At 39.7% G+C, this 19,230-nt stretch overlaps 1 long non-coding RNA gene across 2 annotated transcripts in view; it reads left to right on the top strand.

The window, feature by feature from the left end:
* The window catches only part of LOC143676599 (uncharacterized), a 96,371-nt gene that overhangs the window by 17,096 nt on the left and 60,045 nt on the right, over positions 1 to 19,230 (top strand). For both annotated transcript variants that reach the window (XR_013172211.1, XR_013172212.1), the window contains exon 5: positions 11,350 to 11,558. This is a non-coding gene — a long non-coding RNA (uncharacterized LOC143676599). The remainder of the gene's footprint in view (positions 1 to 11,349; positions 11,559 to 19,230) is intronic.

The raw sequence follows: 19,230 nt of genomic DNA, 5'->3' as shown, positions 1-19,230 counted from the left end.
AAGCTGTATAGTTATACAATCATCTTCAATTATTAAGGTTACTGGTACATAGCTCAACAGTTTCAGGTACTTCCCTCCAGTCACTCCAATATACCATAAGCTAAAAAGGGATATCTATTAATGCATAAAAATAATCTCCAAGATAACCTCTCAAGTCTGTTTGAAATCTCTAAGCCACTGAGACTTTATTTTGTCTCATTTCTCTCTTTCCCCTTTTGGTCAAGAAGGCTTTCTAAATTCCATGATGCCGGGTACTGGCTCATCCTGGGAGCCCTGTCCCACATTGCCAGGGAGATTTACACCCCTGGGAATTATGTTCCATTTAGGAGGAGGGCAGTGAGTTCACCTGCCTAGTTGGCTTAGAGAGAGAGGCCACATCTGAGCAACAAAGGAGGTTCTCTGGAGGTGACTCTTTAGCATAATTATAAGTAAGTTTAGCTTCTTCTTTGCAGGAATAAGTTTCACAGGGGTGAACTCCAAGTTGATGGTCCCCACTGCATGTGAGAATAACAGGAGTTCCCCAGATGGGGAAGTTTAATATTTCCTCTTTTCTTTCCAGTCCCCCAAAGGGACTTTGCAAGTACTTTTTAATTCTCTGCCCAAATTACTCTGGGATATATTGGGGTATCACACTAAGTTGTTCAAACCAATAAGATCTCATGCCCTATTCAAGATTCCATATAATTATGGTATTCAAATAAACTGACCACACAAGTTAAATTAGATATTGCACTACCCAAAATACAAATTTTTCACCAAATAAACATCTCTCCCTTTGGTCTTACACAGAAGATGAAGTTTTAAAATATGGACTATATCATCCTTTACCTTGTATTCTGATATACTTTAGTCCTATCCAGATCAGCTTCATTCATATCTCTAGTTGATCACTTTTTCAATTTTTTTTTTAACAGTTCCTGTATGGGGTAAAGTTGACTTTCATAGCTTCAGAGTTCTAACTCAGAGTCTCAGGTGTTACATAAATACCCAAAGTTTCAGGGAATGGCCAGTTTATACACAAATGGCTCAGTATCTCAGAATTTAGAATAACGATGACAACTCTGGAATAGAAGTGACTGCTGTAAGAGCTTACAATCTAGGGTCCTTTACAATAAGTCCCAACGTGATAACCCATGCTCTTGACTTCAATTCTCCAAGTTCATATAATTAGTCAATATGAATGAGGCACAATAATATTTGTCTTTTTGTTTCTGCCATTTCATTCAACATACAGTCCTATAGGTTTACTTACCTAGTTGTATGCCGCACAACTTCATTCCTTCTTGTGGCCCTCAGTAGTCTTCTGAATGAAATAAATATTTTTCAGCTAAAACTATCACAACTGGTCTGTGCTTCTAGAGGTGAAAGTTTTGTTTTACATAGTTTTTAAAAAATCCTCTCCCTTAAAGTTATATTATTTTTAGTTCATGATAACCTTTGTATCTGTGTTCTATTCACTATGCTTAAGTCTGTATTTTTGATCGTTTAATTTTAGGTGGTATCTCCTTGACTATTCACTACATAAGTGGGGGCATTTAGCTCCCCGTAAACTAATCAATCTTTTCTCTTTTGACTTCTGTGTTCTCTCAGTTCTATCTTTCCGTTTGCATATTCAGGCTTTTAGCATTTGCACCCTGTTCTATAAATGTAATTAAGTATCTCATACTTCAGCTATGGGTTGATTATAAAAATGGAAAAATAATAAATAAGTCCATGCTGAAAGAAGTATTGTGACTGTTTACTGGCACATTAGATTAAAATGTCAGTGTAATTTGGGGAATCATAAAAAATGGTGTTTGTATATCTTAAATATTTTATTTTAACATAAAAGATTGAAATGCATGTTTATTTGCCCATCTTCTATTGAAGGGTCAGGGTCTTCGCTTTAAGGATGTCTGATAATTTCTAAAAGAGAACAGGGAATATCTGAGTACCAACTGAAGCTGGCTTCTCTGCTTACAACAATATATTTCAAGTCATTATAAAGCCAGATTCCATGAATGAATAATATTTACCAATAATTGACACATTACACGGCATAAAAGGAACATTTGAAAAATTCCTTTGGTGTATAACACTTCCATTTGTAAAGTAAACACTGTGTTAATAACATTAGAGTTGATTAAAGAAATGTGCAAATGTGAACAAAGCTCTTTTATGCTACAAAAAAATTCTCCACATTAAGCAGTGGTAGAACAATAATGAAAATGACAGATAATGCTACAGCACTAAAAATCTAAATTATCTTCTGTTCTAGTTTGCTAGAACTGTTGCTAGTTTGTTCTAGTCTAGCTGGCTAGTTTGCTAGCTGCCAGAATGCAATATACCAGAAACAGAGCGGCTTTTAAAAAGAGGAATTTATTAAGTTGCAAGTTTATAGTTTTAAAATAATGAAAATGTCCAAATTAAAGCAAATCTATAAAAATGTCCAAATTAAGGCACCAACAAGAGGTTACTTTCATTTAAGAAAGGCCAGTGAGGTTTGGGGTTTCTCTCTCAACTGGAAAGGCACATGGCGAACATGGCAATGTCTGCTGGTTTTCTCTTCAGGCTTCTTGTTTCATGAAGCTCCCCTGGGACATTTTCTCTCTTCAGCTCCAAACATCTCTGGCTGCATGGGCTCTTATGGTTCTTGTGGCTCTGATGCTCTCAAGCTTTTTTCCAAAATGCTTCCTCTCTTAAAGCATTCCAGAAAAACTAATCAAGACTCCACCTGGAATGGGTGGAGTCACAACTCCATAGAGGCCATCTAATCAGAAGTTACCACCCGCAATTGCGTGGGTCACATCTCCATGGAGATAATCTAATCAAAAGATTCCAACCTACATTATCAAATAGGGATTAAAAGAAATGGGTGCGCCCACAAGATTGGATCAGGATTAAAACATGGCTTTTCTAAGGCACATAATCCTTCAAACCAGCACCTCTGCCAAAGAATTATATAGTTTATATGCATATGCTATGCCAGTTTGAGTCTGTTGTGTACCCCAGAAAAGCCATGTCCATTAATCTTCATTCAATATTACTGGGTAGAGTTTTTTTTATTGTTTCCATGGAGATATGACCCACCCAATTGTGGGTGGTAACTTTTGATTAGATGGTTTCCAGTCAAAGTGGGGTTTGCTTACTGGAGCTCTTTAAGAGGGAACCATTTTAGAAAAAGCTTTAGAGCTACCAGAACTGACAGAGCCAACAGAACAGACAGAGCCCTGGGGAAGCTGTTGAAGAGAAGCTAGCAGATCTCACCACATGCCTTTCCAGCTGAGAGAGAAACCCTAAATGTCATCAGCCTTCTTGAACCAAGATATTTTCCCCTGGATGTCTTAGATTGGACATTCTTACAGTCTTGCCTTAATTTGGACATTTTCATGGCTTTAGAACTATAAACTTGCAACTTAATAAATTTTCCTTTTAAAAAGTCACATTCTTACAACATGCAAACTAAAATATATTCCCTTTGCAGGTAAAATTTCTGGGTTGGCCTTGCAGGATTTCCTCTGTGGCAGTTTAGGTTTTCATTTTTTTTTTTTTTTTCCAGAATTCCCATCTTCAAGGGAAACAGACTGCCTGACCAAATGACAAATTGATCTTTTGCTCTGTACCACTCCAACAGGTTTGGGGATAGATTCCAAGTTCGGTACCTTGGCATTCTGGCCTTATTTCAAATTTCAGGTTCTGAGTCTCATTCAAGTTTCAATGTTTCAAGTCTCTCATCTAAAAGCAGTTTATTTTTCATCTCTGGGGTCCACGTCCTGAAACTTGGTGAGAACTCACCCCCCTGCCCCATCATTAAGAGAATTGTAAGGACAGAAAATCAACTCATTTATCCTTTTGGAGTCCCATTATTATGGGTGATAACTTGGTGTCATTGGTAGAAACCAAATATTTTTATAAACAAAGAAAAAAAAACACCTGTGTCCCCATTACCCAAAAGTATAATCTGTTAGCATTTCCTCACATTTGCTTCAAGCCTTTTGTTTCTTTATAAAAGAAATAAAATGGCCCCAGTTCTCTTTAACAACATTCTACACATATACACTGAGAACAAAGGACTACTTTGACAATGTAGGTTTCTAAGAAAGAGAGGCCAGTTTAAACAATTGGTAGGGCCCACTACATCTATTGCCAAAGGAACAATAGTGCTTGGGTGATGTTTTCCAGGCACCCCCATGGCATAAATCTTTAATCTCACTGCCTTTCATGTGACATTTATATATAAAAACTGTTTATAGAGCAATGTAAACTTTTCTTGTGTTTATTAGGGTTTATCAGGGACACCAATGTTCCTGTACTTATGATATAACTGCTCACGATACGTCAGCAAATATTATCAAGGCATCTTGCTTTTGCTCTTTGTTTGGATTCTCACCAGAACCAAATAAGGGGCTGATGCACCAGTTACAAGGCAAGGTCAGTGGTAAGAAGACAGGAGCCTTACACAGCTGTGTTTGCAGCCTCCAGTGCCGACTCACCATCCAGGGAATTTCTTTGTAGCAGGCCAGAAGTAGGACTTCCTCTTCACAGTATCCATAACTTTGAACTTAATCTTTACATAAAATCTAGGGAGAACAAATTTTATTTTACTGAAATAAAACAAAACTGGTATGGGAATAGATAAATTGGTTTGCTATCTCAGAAAATAATCTGTCAGGGTAGGGAATAGAATTTTTTCCTTTAGAATCATAGATCTGGAAAAAAGCCATTGAGATTCAACTTGTCCATTCATTGAATAAATTAGAAAACCAACTTTACAAGAGTATGCAGCAAATTATGTGGAACTCTCTTGATTGCAAATGGCCAAAACCATTTTGCTAAAAAGTAGAATTAATTGACACAGGTAACTGGGGAGTTAGAGGGGTGTGCCTGAGCTTGTGCGTTACTTGTTCCAGGCCTCTTGGGTACACCTGTGTGTGCCTGGCTCCCCTCTCAGGTTCTCCCTGGGACTTGGCACAATGGCCTCCTAGAAGTTCCAGATGATGGCAACCTCTGTTGTTCATGGTTATAGAGAAGAGCAGTGGGTTCTCAGGATGAGAGGGTTGGGAACACAAAATTGGCCCAGCTTGGGGCAGGGTCCATGCCTCATATATTCATGGTGCCCAGGAAATTGGGCTAGGTTCTGAGAGTGACCCGGCATGGGACACATGGATACTCCTTCAGCAGGAAGATGGAATCATTCCACCTACCACACATGGTTCAAGGAAGATACTACAAGTGACGGAGAAGTCATTCCCCAAGGAAGGGATGCTGGGCAGACAAAAAGAAAAATGATCTGTCCAGTACAGCTAGTTACCGATAGGGTAGGAGAAGAACTCGAGGGCCCTGGTTCTATATGTATTTGTATGGGCTGATTCTTAGTTTGTGTTGTGTTCTACATCTGTGTTTCCAGTTTGTAAAGTAAAAACATCAGAGATGGTGAACATGTATGTAAGTGTGGGTAAATCCGTGCTCACGGCTGCCATTGGGATTAGAAGGCTAAGGACTGACAAAATAATAAGCTGATAATTGGAAGGGATGGTCTCTTTACCACAAAGTTTGTAAATGGATCCTAGACCAAACTATGTTGAGAAATTTTGTTTTTCACCAAGTTATGCAGTCTTTTCAAAGTGGGTACATTTCAATTACTATAGTATGGAGAGTAATCTGGACTTGAAGGCGATAGCTGATGGGAAAACTACAAAAGGCATACTTGAGTTGAGGAACCTGATATCTGGATCTTATCTGAACCTCTTGAGTGTAAGGGGGAGGGGTGCGGCAAGGATACTGGTTTATGTTTTCATGAGAAAAAGTTGCTTTGTGAGATGTATATCTCTTTTGCTGCGAGTCCCAGCTGGAACAGGAACTGTAGCAAGTGAAATTTCGCAATTCAAAACGTTATGGAAACCATTGCAAACCTCAAAACATTTCTGTTATTATCTGCTCTGCTCTTATTTAATCAGGCCTACCTAAACATCCTCATATATCAATTGGGTAAAACTATAAGAACAAAGATTGCAGTGAGAATTCCTGTTATAAGGTGCTAAAAGTTAATAGATGAACACATTTCATTTGAGCTGGACACCAGCATATGTAATCTGTGTGAGGGCAGACAAAACAAAAATGTTCTGACTTCGTTATTAGTTGTTAATAGATTCTCCAGTACATTGGCCTTTGCCCTAGAAGATTTTCTTACATTTTGACCTGCGGCAGAATCATCCCGAGGCAGAATCATAACACAGAATGCTGGGCCCCCTCCCTAAAGTTTCTAATTCAGTAGAATTATTTGTGTCTCTAACAAGTCCAGGTGTGCTGATGCTGCTCCGGTGGGGACCACCCTTTGAGAACTACTCCTCTGAAGATGCTCAAGCTCTGATAAGTGATTGTGAGCCTCGGTTCCAGCTGAGAGGCGGGCCATAGGTGACCTGGGACATTAGTAGTAGCCACAGCTTCTAGCAGTGGTGATGTTCCTAATTACGGCAGGGACACAGCTCCAGGCGGGATGCATATGGGTGAGCACTGGACTCCAGCGCATATGAGGGCTCAGATGGCTCAGTCTGTATCCTTGGGAAGACAGGACAAGGGAGAAAGAAGCAGGTTGCTCTGGGCTTTAAGAGCAGGGTTCCAGGACTAGCTGGGCGTTTGAGTGCCAGTTAGGACAGAAGTCCAGTTAAAAGGCCTGGTGCATGGGAAGGGGTTACAGGAAAAGCTGTTGCTGGTGGCTATGTGGATTCCCAGGAAGCTTACCTTGATTAGGCTTAAGACAAGGTCACCATGGAAGGGAAGGTACGGGGTTGACCAAAGGCTGAGCCAAGACTAACTTACATTATGGGCCTAACTATACTGAAGTTGCCTGTTCAGTTTCTCAAACTTTTTTTGACCTTGGCGTACACTAAGAAATACATCTCACATTATAACATGGTATATACACACACAAATGAACATTTCCCCCAATAATGCTTTTCCTTGCCATGCTTAATGCACTCTGGTATTCTCTATTGTGTTCTATTCTATCCTAACATATTCTATTCTGTTGTTTTAGGACAATAACAAAAACCTTTTGCTATCCACTAATTTACTTTATGACCCACCAATGGGCGGAGACCCACAGTTTGTAAAACAATCATCTACAACTTGCAGTCCATGCCATCTGTAGCCCAGTTTTTAAATAGGAGCTGGCCTTCCTATCTCTCCATGCAGCAGCTGGCACATAAAAAGCAGCTGTTGATCATAAAATAATTTCCAGCAAAGTGGTCCAAGTGCTTTCTGCTTCACTCAACCTGCACTACCCCTTTGCAGCAGTCCACTTCCTGGTTTAGTATCCTCCATCACTTACTCCTTGGTGCACTGGACCTAACGCCTCGTGCAACTCTTGGTTTTGACCTCTCGATATACTTAGCCTCAGGAAAGGGATTTTTTCCTCTAGGAACCCCACCATCTGGGCTAACCCTTCTTCCTCCATTGTTATGGAGGGATTCAACCTAGACAAAAAAAGCAAGTCTTGTATTCTAATCCTGACTGTTTCCTTCATATGCTGCCAATCCAATTCCTCTTGCTGAAAATCTGCTTTACCTGCCTATCTCCTTTGCTTCATTTCTCTTCTTCTCAATCATATACCTGGGCAACGATTTAAGACAAATCTTATTTACTTTAAAAATAACAGTTAAATAAATTAAAATAACTGCTGATAAATTCCAGTTGATAAGCAAACAAAATCTAACTAGTGTAAGAAATAAGACCAGAATTAGAAATGAATCATTTCTAATATCTGTAGTAACTGTAATGTGGAAAAGATGATGTCAAATAACCAGCCAACCAACCAAAGTTTTCATCAATCTAAGTACTTGAAGAACAAGTTTGGTTAAAATGACCCATATATAACATAGTCAAAATATATGATGTATTAAAAAGCCACACTTCCAAAAGACAGGCTTGCATGTTCCAACAGCAGTAATAAAACAGAGAAGCTGTACAGAGGTAAAATATTTATTTTCAGGCCATTGATTTCATCTCTGTCAAAAGACATTTTCTAATATTTTAGTCCCTTAAAGAAAATCATCACAGCATCCCAAAAAAAATGTCATAGAATATTCTCTACCTCTCTTACCATGCTTTGATTTGCAATCCAAGACAAAACTTCTTTATATAGGATAATTTGCCACTTAAAACAGCTCTTTTTTAAAAAAATAATCACAGTGCATAATAATCGCCTTGGGATGGTCCTAAAATGCAGACTCCCAGGACTTGTCCCAGAAATTCTGGCTCATTAGGCCTGGGGTGGGACCAAGGAATCTGCATTTTTAAACCTCTGCCCCTCCTCACCTCCTGGTTTTAATGCAGATGGTTTAAAGGCCACACTTGGAAAATGTTGCCAAGAGATAAAAGACTTTATTTCAAGGGATGGCCATGACTCTTCCACAAATATGCAGCAGGTCCATGAGTCCTGGTCTGATGGAATGATGAAGTTATCTCTCCTAATTCTTCTCTAACTCAAGTAGTCATAAATTCACAAAATCATTCACAAAGTGACTGTTCTCAAATTCTAGAAGGCTGATTTGGAGCAAGGCCATCCTGTTCTGAAGGGAGCACAAGCTGGGAGAATACAAGAATGAGTAGAGAGTAGAGTGACAAGAAAGACACAGTCCCCAGGTGTAGTTGCAGGACCCACCTGCTCCTTCACCCTTGATAAGCTCAGGCACAGCATGCACTGATTCCTCTCAGAAGCTCTGCAAGTCAAAATACAAGCTGGTGAATGGAAAACGTATTTTATGTCATGAAATCAAAGACAAATACAAAAGTAAAATTAAATACTGCGTCATTTCCAGTAGGATATGTTAAAAAGGGGATTTAAATGAAACAGATATCATAATCTTAAACAAAAAAACAAAACAAAACAATTGTAAAAGTTTCCTTAGGAAGGAAATGTGGTTTTTAAGAACTTGCCTGCCAGCAGTCTGGCTTGACCTGCGGGACCTATAATTTCCCATCTAATAAAGTCATTTTATGCCTCTCTGGTTTAGTTTCTTATCTGTGAAATGGGACACAAAAGGCTGTTTGTTCCTTAAAGTGACTCATAGGAATTTTATGTGAAATTATTAGGTCAGCTCCTGCAAAATGCTTTGTGTGCCTTGGAAATCTATGCTTTTTTTTTTTTTTTGAAACAAAGCATCCTTGTGATCCTCTTGTGCAGAAGAGAGAATTTACCTCCAGTTAATTAGTACCTTCAGTCAAAGAGAGCGAGAGAGAATATTTTTTGGCATATGATTAAAAATCACAAATAAATACAGTGCCCTGCCAAGAAAAAAAAGTAGAGAGGATTTCCCAGAAACTCCAGAGTACTTAAATAAAGAATAACATTCTCTGCAGATTGAAGTGATTTATTTTCAGACAATTCACCTAAAGACATTTTTCTCCAATTACTAAAGGTCTGGCAAGGAAGGATCTTGAATGACATATTCAACAGAAGATATCTTGGAAGGCTCTCTTAGTTCCTCTTTGGGATCCAACAAGGGGACAAACTTAGAAACTAGGAAACATTTGGCTGGCCCATCATCAGAAAAGAGATAATTTAATCCCGTCTAGTATTACAGGCAGCTTTGCTCAAAATAAAGCAGCTGCTTGGGAACTTGATTTGAGCCCATTCCTGTTTAAGTAAATCCATTGTGTGTGTGAGTGTGTGTGTGTGTGTGTGTGTGTCTTCAGCTGAAGCTGACTTGTCGGGCTGAGAACATATGTGTGTGCCATTCCAGAAAGAATGCACATTTATTTTCCTCCCATTTAATGTTTGAACATGATCACAGTCACCAGATGGGTCAAAAAAAAAAAAAACAGAAACCAATGACAGCATGATATAAATCTTCAGGGGGTTTATCAATCTGAATTGGGAAGATAAAGTGGATTTTCCTAGAAATCCAATAAACTCCCTCCACCTCAAAGAATAATAAGGGTTTGTGCCAGTTTTCTCCTTTATTACAATCTCTGCCCTTTTGCTTTGTATTCTCTTCTCTGTTTCACTTCCTTCCTGTTATAAGACCCATTTTGTTCTCTGAAGATGTTAGGTAAGCATAAGTTCTAGCCTAATCAGTCAAAGAAATTGGGGGCTGTGTGTTGGCAGCAGAAGAGAGAACAGGCTGCTGAGCCAGACAAAGCAGAGTTTGAAAATCATACTCTTCCTCTGTCTCCCTGCTTGGTTGTTGAGTCTCTGTTTCCACGTCTAAAACCTTCCCAGTGGTTGTCAGAGTTAGAGATTATGGATGCAGAGAACCTAGTGTGACTCCTGGCCCAATAAAGAGTGTCTTGGACAACCAAGATAAACAGTATTAGCCAGAAGTTTGTTCTCTTTAAGAAGGCAGGAACTGTTACCAAGAGGAGTGAACCGTGCTTTTCTCAAAGACCTTCAATAGTACCATAGAATTTAACCTGTATTCTCTGGATTTTATTGTCGACCTGACTGTAGGAGTAGCATATCTGGACATGTTATTTTCTCTAAGCATTAAGATCTTAAATTTGCTAGTGCTACTAATCAGGAAATTGCAAGTCATAGCTAAATGCACAAATTCAAACACCAGGTGCACTATTTCACTCTAATGTGCTGCTTTACATTCCCAATTAAATAAAAAAAATGGTTCCATCTACCAGGTAGGTCTGCTAGAACTTATCAGAACTCCTGGTTATTGCACTCTCCATAGTACCTAGTAGCAGATGGAGAGGTTTTATTGAAGACATTGAAGATTAAAATGCCTTCATTTTGGCCATCGAACTTAACAGTTTGCTAAGATGAAAGATTTAAATTAGGGCACTGCTCCAGATTTTTATTTTTCACTGGAGGAAGTGGGTGCCATTGTCAAAATGACACAAAACAATAGAGGTGGATTTTCAAATTCAGTAATACATTGAGTTCTTTTTATGACCACACTTTGAGATGCAGAAATCATACATATACAGGGGACAGGAACCTGTGCCATTGGCTATTTCTCTATACAGAAGCTTGAAGTTGTGGACAACCTAGTATCTTCCAAACCACTGGAATTAGCTTTATATAAATAACACTTAATGCACTTTTTGAGCACTGTATATGAGCTACGCTCCATTCTAGGTGCTGTGTTTATAATGATGGAGAAGCCAGACCTCTTACCTGGTCACCCTGTGTCTACTCCTGGGACACCACCATGTCTCCTCAATGCAGCAGCAGAGTCGTCCATTTGAAACACAGATCAGACTGTGTCACTCCTCCCATCAAAAATTTCCTGATGGCCCCTAAAGTGGGCTACAGGGCCTTCTGTAATCCAGCCCCCGGTTATAGCTGTAAATGCTCCTCTCACTCCGTTAGGCCTCCTTCACTTTGTTCCAACTACACTGTCTACTTTTCTCACACAGGAAGTCATTCTCCGATAGGGACATTCACACTGGCTGCGCCCTCTGTCAAAAGAACTCTGAGGAGAGAGATGACATTCCCCAAGTGCATTGCCATGTGACAGAACATTCAAGAGCCAAGGATCGCTGGCAGCCATCCCCACACCGCCAGTCTTCTGGGAGAAAGCATTACCTAGTTGATGCCTCCATTGTGAACATCTAACCTCAAAACCGTGAGTTAATGAATTCCATTGTTCAAGTTGACCCATTGTTAGATATAAGTTTTAGCAGGCAGGAAACTAAAGCAGGAGTCTATGGCAGTACTACAGTGAGTGATTTTAGTGTCCTGTGCTAACTAACAGCAGCAGAGAAAGGGAAAAATGAATGGCTTCAGGGTGTATTTTAGAAGTAGACTTTCGATAGAATGTGCTAATGGGTTGGATGGAAGTGATGAGGCAAAGAGAAATCAAGGATAGCTCTGAGGTTTTGGTTCATTCAACTAGTGGTTGGTAGGTACCATTACAGAGATGGGGGAGTAGAGCACGGATGGAAAGAAACAGGTTTGGAGGAGAGAAACACAGATGTTTGGACCGTGTTAATTCACCTCTAGTGATGCTCTCTGAAGTGTGATATAAATAAACACGGTAAATTAGTAAAAAGACAACTCACTGTAAGACATAAGTTCATCACTATCCAAGGTCAAATTATTGAGTATCGTGGGCAAAGAGAAACCTAAAATCATGGAGGAAACACAGTGTAACTCAGAAAATATTGTTTTAAACTGTTGTCCCCCTTTCCGCATCTCGCACTTCTCCTTTCTGATGTCTCCTTTCTTGTTTGAACTTCTTTGCAGCATGCCTAGAACTTGTAAATGTCTCTTTCGTGTTTCGCTGTTAGGAAATGTCATCTTAACATTCATGAGTTCTTGGTACCTCTCACTGTTCCTGGAACAGAACTGGTAGCCAAAAATGTTTTCTGAGTGTATGAGTAAATGAATGCCTCATTCTAGGCAGTAATTTGGGAGAAGGAAGAGATTGGATTTAAGGTGTGCATCAGCATGAGTTTAGTTATGATTTGGGTTTCTACCTGTTTATAGCACAGAATCCCTATCTTCAACTCTAATTTCAGTAAATGACTATTAATCTTCTGGTGCCAATGTTCCAAACCTCACTGTTACTGCCAGACCTTTTGGGGCAGGGGCCCTGCCAGGGTCTTGTAAACTCGCTATCCTGTCTATATTCACCCCTCTTCATGCTCCCTTGTGCCCAGGCTGTGATGAAGCATTATTATTTACTATCAGATACTTGAGCCATTTTCCTGAGAATCTTAATATTGCCTCTGATTGGAGGAGCTTGTTTCCAAGCTCTCCTGGGAAGTCCATTTTCCCTTTCTGGATCACCCCAGTGATAGCTATTTTGCTGGTATTTCTATCTGTTGCTCTTCACTGTTTGGTCAGGATACTCACCTCTACTTACCAGTTTTGCCACTGAGGTCCATCCGAACCCTCGCCCCAGTTCTTGGGCCACCCCAGGGAATATGGCTACATCAACTATTCAGGCTCACAGCCATCATTCTTCAATAAGGCCAAGTTATGAGATAGGTACAGTAAATGTAATCAAACAAAACACATAAAGGAGAAAATAAAACATCCTGGGGCTGTAAGGGCAAGAGGCAGGTACTGTTCCAAAGTTTCCAGAGTGATTCAGTTATAAGGCTTGTCACTAAGTGTGTGTGTGTGTGTGTGTGTGTGTGTGTGTGTATAACCTCAAACACTTATCTGCAAATACATCCATATTTTAGTTATTCATTCCATTTTCTAGGAGAGAAGCTTAAGCTCTTCTACACTGCCATAGGTCAAATAAACATTGATTAAAGCCATCTGAAGGAGACGAGCATGTGCTAGGTACCATTTTCCATCCATTCCCTCATTTAACTAATACAGCTGAGCACCTACTATGTGCCAGGTACTGCTCTGATTTGGGACTTGAACATCTTTGCCCAAAATGAATTCCAGAGGTTCCTTCTCTTCTAGGAACTCAGACAGAGTGCCAGATAATTTCCTCAAGAGGCTCTAAGCACTGAAAATATTATAGTGACCCTCCTTATCCATAATACAATTCAAGCCCAAACACTGCTAGATCGCAAAATAAGTGCCAGGAAGCCCAGCAAAGTTCTGATCTTTTTCCTCTGGTTATTACTTCGATGATTTTGTTAAGATAAATAACAATTATCGGTGGTATAATGGTGGCTCAGTGGCAGAATTCTTGTCTACCACGCTGGAGACATGGGTTTGCTTCCTGACGCCTGCCCATGCAAAAACAAAAGAAAACAAAGCAAAAAACCCAACAAAAATAAAATAATAAATGGCAATTATCAAATGATTTCTATTTTTCCTCTTTTTGTTGCTTCCGTTTTGAAAAAGAGTCAAGTGCATTTTTTTCTGGTTGGTATTCCAACACTGCTCGTAGTTAATAGAAGCAACAGGCAGGAAAACCAATTTAAATAAATAATTGCAAGATAAAGAGACACATCCTATGATAGAAGTGTATCTTCAGTGCCCTTGATGCAAACACAGTCTTGTAGGAACACAGCACTCCCCATGCCTCCCCTCTTTTATGCCTTCAAATCCATATTCTATAGAAATTATTTCCAGATTCAGGGCAAAATGGAATGTATATAAATCATCGCTCTCGCATAAAATAAGGTAACATATGGCAGCTTAGGTTTCTGTGTGAGAGGAAGGAACGAATTCAGAAATATCTGCCTGTACTTTTGAAGTTTCGTAGGTCTTGTTATTGCAACCCTAAAGTGTGAAATGTTTGCACTGTGTCTGAAATTAAGAATTAGGATAACTGCTAACTCAAAAGCTTCCTTTATATGCTGCTTTTTTCTTCTTCACTAGGTTTTAGCTTGCACAACTTGTTCAAAGGATAGCATCAAAGAACTGTTTTATCAGTTAGTTTAGGATAATAGAGTAGGCTTGAAATGTAGTCAGTAAAGGGAAGTTTTTCAGACTCAGAGTTAAAGTTCAATCTGTTGTTCTTGGCAAATGGCCCAAGAGGGAAATAGAATTCATGGAAGAGACTTGTTTGTTGGACAGCTATATGATCCAACAGTTGCTAGGAACAAATCACAGAATGGAATGATCAAATGAATGTACACACACTACTGACAGCATGGAAATATTTCCATTTCCTTGCATATCTTTTTTCTTTAAATGCTGCTCAAAGTACTACTTTAATATAGAAAGTCATACTCATTGCAACGCAAAGTACAGACATCTCCATGTGGATTCAATTCTTGTGTTCATTAAGTTACAGCAATCAGACATGTATGTGGCCACTGGGGCTCATGCTTCTGCTTCTTGTTTATGGTAATTGCTTGGCATTTGGTTCATATTGATGATGATTTCTGCCTTGCTCTTTGATTTTCAAAGACAAGAAAGAAGGCCTGTTTGGTGCCACTTGTGAAATGATTGAGAACAGTGGTCAACTCAGCTAGTGCAAGGAGACTCATCCATAACCTCGACAGTTATCTTCCTTGCTATGAAAGGTGATGTGCTCATAGTCTAGGTACCAAAAGGGGTGCAGAGGGATAGAAAAAGAGGGAGAGAGAGTAAAGAAAAGTGAAATGTGAGTATGATGGTAGATTTTTTTGGGTCAACTTGATTTGGTGATGGTGTCCAGTTGTTTGCTCAGACACTGACCTGGATGTTGCCATGAACTTATTTTGTAGATGTGCTTAGCATCTTCATCCAGCTGACTTCAAGTAAAGGCAACTTTCATCAATAATGCGGGTGGGCTTTATCCCTTTATCCCGTCAGTTGACAGCCTTAAGAGCACAAACTGTGGTTTCAAGAAGAAGAAGAAATTCTGCCACCAGACAACACCCTCCACTCATCTCTGAGTTTCCAGCTTGCTGGCCTCCCTATGGATTTTGGATTCAAGACTTCAACATCAACTCTTAGTGGAATTTCCAGATCTGCCCTACAGATCTCAGACTTGTCCAGCCCTACTCAATAATCCGAAGCAGTTTAAACTTTACACACACACACAAGTATGTCTCTTTTGTTCCTCTGGAGAACCCTGACTGTTATAGGGTGTAAAAGACTGTAATGGAGAAGCATGTTCCAGCTTGATGGTTCCTAGGCAGTGTCTGCTGCTGTCAAAAGGAGGATACCAATGGATACAATCACCCGACTTCCAAGTGCAGGCCACACACTTGGATCACTCAGATGGAGACTGGCCAGACTGTGCTTGTATGAAAGACATGCTTGTGGCATGGAGGTCGGTTGGTATCTTGAGACTGACACCAACTACCTCTGTGGTTATTTCATGTCCTGCCACCTTGTCTGGGTACCACTGACCCCTCTCTGTTCTGTGTCTTTCTCTGTCAAGCCCAGAGAAATGTTCTGGTGTCTGGTAGAAACTTTGCTCTCTCTTCCCCCACATATTCTTCCAAATCTATTATTTAGGTACAATCATTTATTTTCAAAAGTGATATGTTACAGCTATCATTTTTTGTATCATATTGTAGGCCTTATAGGGAAAAACAATAATGAAAGTGGCAGTGTAAAAGAAAATATATCCAGAGATGATAAAACCTAATCAGAGGTGAGATAATAAAAAAAAACAAAACAAAATCTAATTGAGAGTTAGCAAATGTAGTTGAAATTCAATTGCTCAAACGTATATTGACAATAATACCTAACTCTCCTAGAGCAATGTCAGGCTCTGTTCCGATGTTTTTAAGTCTAAAAATTCATTTAATCCTCAGAATAATTCCATGTACTTTCTACTGTTATCCCCTTTTGTAACAGAGTAAAAAATGAGGCACAGAGATGTTAAGAATTTAGCCCAATGTCACACAGTTGATAAATCACAGATCTGGATTTGAGTCCAAGCATTCAGGTTCTAGTGTCTGTGTACTTAAACCCAAGTATCCATAAATATAGCTCATATAGATGGAAGCAAGATGAAATGGTGCTTAATAGGAAAACCACATGGATTTGAAGTCAGAAGGCTGTGCTATTGGACAAGTCACTTATCTAATTAGGGCTCAGTTCCTTATTTATAAAGTAGACATTCTGTGCCTGCTTCACAAAGGTTCAAAAAAAACCCTTTCATATGAAGGTAACTCATTCTAGGCCTGGCACAGAGTAGGTGAGCAATGCCATTTTCTTCTTCCTTCCTCTGCCTATACAAGTGTTTGGCCATTAGAGTTGGTCTTCTGGTATACCACTGCATGACAGAGACAATATTGGTAGTTCTACTTGGTAGGGGCCTCCTTCATTTACACGCTGAATCTTAATTGTGTGGTATGCAGAATAATGACCCTCTAAAGATGTTCATTCCTGAGCCACTGGAACCTGTAAATATGTAGCCTTAACATGGAAAAGGGGGGATTTTGTAGATGGAATTAAAGTTGCTAGTTAGTTAGCCTTACAATAGGGAGATGATGCTGGATTACCTGGCAAGCCCAATATGATCACATGGGCCCTAAAAATGGAAGAGGAAAGCAGAAGAGTCAGTGAGAGAGCAGTGGGAGAAGAGACAGGAGAGATTCCAACTGTGGGAGAGACTGGACTTGCCATTACTGGCTTTGAAGATGAATGAGGCTGTGAGCCAGGGAATGCAGGTAGTCTTTAGAAGCTGGGAATGGTGTGGGCGAAACAAAGAGTAAGGAAACATAGACCCAGTCCTATTATGGCAATGAACTTCAGCTAACAATTTAGTGAACTTTTTAGTGGATTCATCCCCAGAGCCTCCAGAAAGGAGCCCAGTCCTGCTGACACTGATATGAGACCAGGGAGACACTAAGCAGAGGGTTTTAGCTGAGCCACGTTGTACCTGAACATCAGAGCTAGAGAACTTTGAGATAATGAATGTTATTTTAAGGTATTAAATATGTGCTAGTTTGTTATGGTGACAATAGAAAACTTATGCCAGTATCTGTTTTGTGCCAGAAACGCTGTCAATACCTGGAATATAGGTGTGAGTTAGAGTTAGGAAAACTGGTGTCGGGCACCCAGGCTCACCCCAGCCCAGAGATCAGCAGAAGCCATTTTGTTCTCAATCCTGTCTGACAGTTGTTCATAAAGCAGATTGGTTGCTGGTTTATGTCTCATTCTCCACAGTGGCAAGACAGGGCTTTCCTCTGAAATAGAGGTGTAAACACTTGGGAGCTATTTTCCATATGGTCCTTGGATAACCTATGAAAACAAGCTAACAGGACACTCAGCCACCTCCTGATGCTAGAATGCCTGGCTCCTCCCAGATGTGATTTGGAAAGATGCTGCCTTCGGCTCAGAGGGTAGCACTTCTTTGAGGGGTTAATTAAATTAGTTGTCCAAATTAGTTTTTGAAAAAGGATCCCTGCGTGTGTCTTTTCTTAGTCTAGCCTCTTTTGTAAATCTTTAGACAATGGTAATTATCAGATGAAGGAAAGAATTAAAAATTGAAAAGACAACAAAGGGGTTCTCACTGTAGTGATCACAGACACATTTGAGATCATCAGACAATGGTTGCTGCAAATGAAGGTCACATGCAAACGAACGCAATTATCTAAAAATACAAAATGCTGCCTGGAGCAAACAACCTTAAGAACTGAATAAATATTTAGCCTTGCCAATGTCTGTTGAAAATCTGTATGAAATGTCTCCAATAAACTGAACAATGCCTAAGAAACATTCGGCTAAATAATCTGAAAAGAAATCCTTTATATTTACTAAAGAATTACATCAGTCAAGGCCACTCTTGCCTGAATATAATCTTAGATGCAGAAATGGCTTCCTGGGATAGGCTTTACCTGACCAAGCTCTCTAATATTTTATACCAGTAAGTCTTTCTTCATCCTATTTTCTCCAGAGTACTTTACATTGACATTGTCTTAAGGATTTGTTCATTGTCTCTGTCCCTCCACATTTCCATGGAGAATGTGGATTGTATGAAGGCAGGACCTTGTCTATCTGCTGTTTATCCTCCTTCAGCCCCTCACCCTAATTTTCCTCTAGAGATTCAAGGTCTTCCTCTCTCCATGTATTTCCGGGGAAATACAGCGCAGACCCAGCAGCACATTCCATCCCTCTGGTTAGAAAGTTTTTTTCCGTCACAGGCACATGACCGAAGTCCTGCCTACCATCAAGTCATGCATATCAGGTTGAATGTGGCCCAGTTCTGAGACTTTCGTTTGAGCTTTTCTGCTGGGCCTAAAGCCCGAGAGGTCGAGAGGGCTGGAGGTGCTGTTGCCATCAGGCCCAGAGACAGAGAAAGGGAGACCTGATGGAGTGATGTGGGTGCTAAATCCTGTTGTGCCAATTTAGCACAAACCCTGAAGTTTTTACTTACATGGGCCAATAAATATTTTCCTTAAAAGTAAAGTTCACCAAATTGAGTTCTGATTGGCAATATAGATAAGTCAGAGAAGCATAAAGTACTGTGGAATAATACCTTCTTAATGTGGGAACAAAATTAATATAATTGCAAAGAAAAGTTACGTGTGTGTGTTTTTTGTGTGTGCACCAGTGGGACTGTCTGTCAGCCATATATATATATATATATATATATAAAACTGCCTGTTAGAAACTGTCCTCAGATATCTTGGCTGTTTTGGCCGCATCATCATCAGAAAATATAATTATGCAAGCTTCCCAGAGCTTTTAGGAAGTTGTCTTGAAGGACTGCCTCACAGGATTCATGAGTTATATGATCTCATTATTCATTGATTTATTCATTCATCCAAAGCATATTTATTTAATGGAACAGTTGAAGTCCCTGCTTCCGTGGAACTTAGAGCTTAGAACTAAAGTTCCATTTCTTAGTCTTGAAGGTCGCAGATATTTCAGATTCAGTGTGTTCTGAAGTTGTGTCACATGTTGTATTTTCCAGTGGCTTTTTATTAAAACAA

The sequence above is a fragment of the Tamandua tetradactyla genome, chromosome 3 (assembly GCF_023851605.1).
Source record: "Tamandua tetradactyla isolate mTamTet1 chromosome 3, mTamTet1.pri, whole genome shotgun sequence".
Lineage (NCBI taxonomy): Eukaryota > Metazoa > Chordata > Mammalia > Pilosa > Myrmecophagidae > Tamandua > Tamandua tetradactyla.
This window is presented reverse-complemented; position numbering and strand designations above follow the sequence as displayed.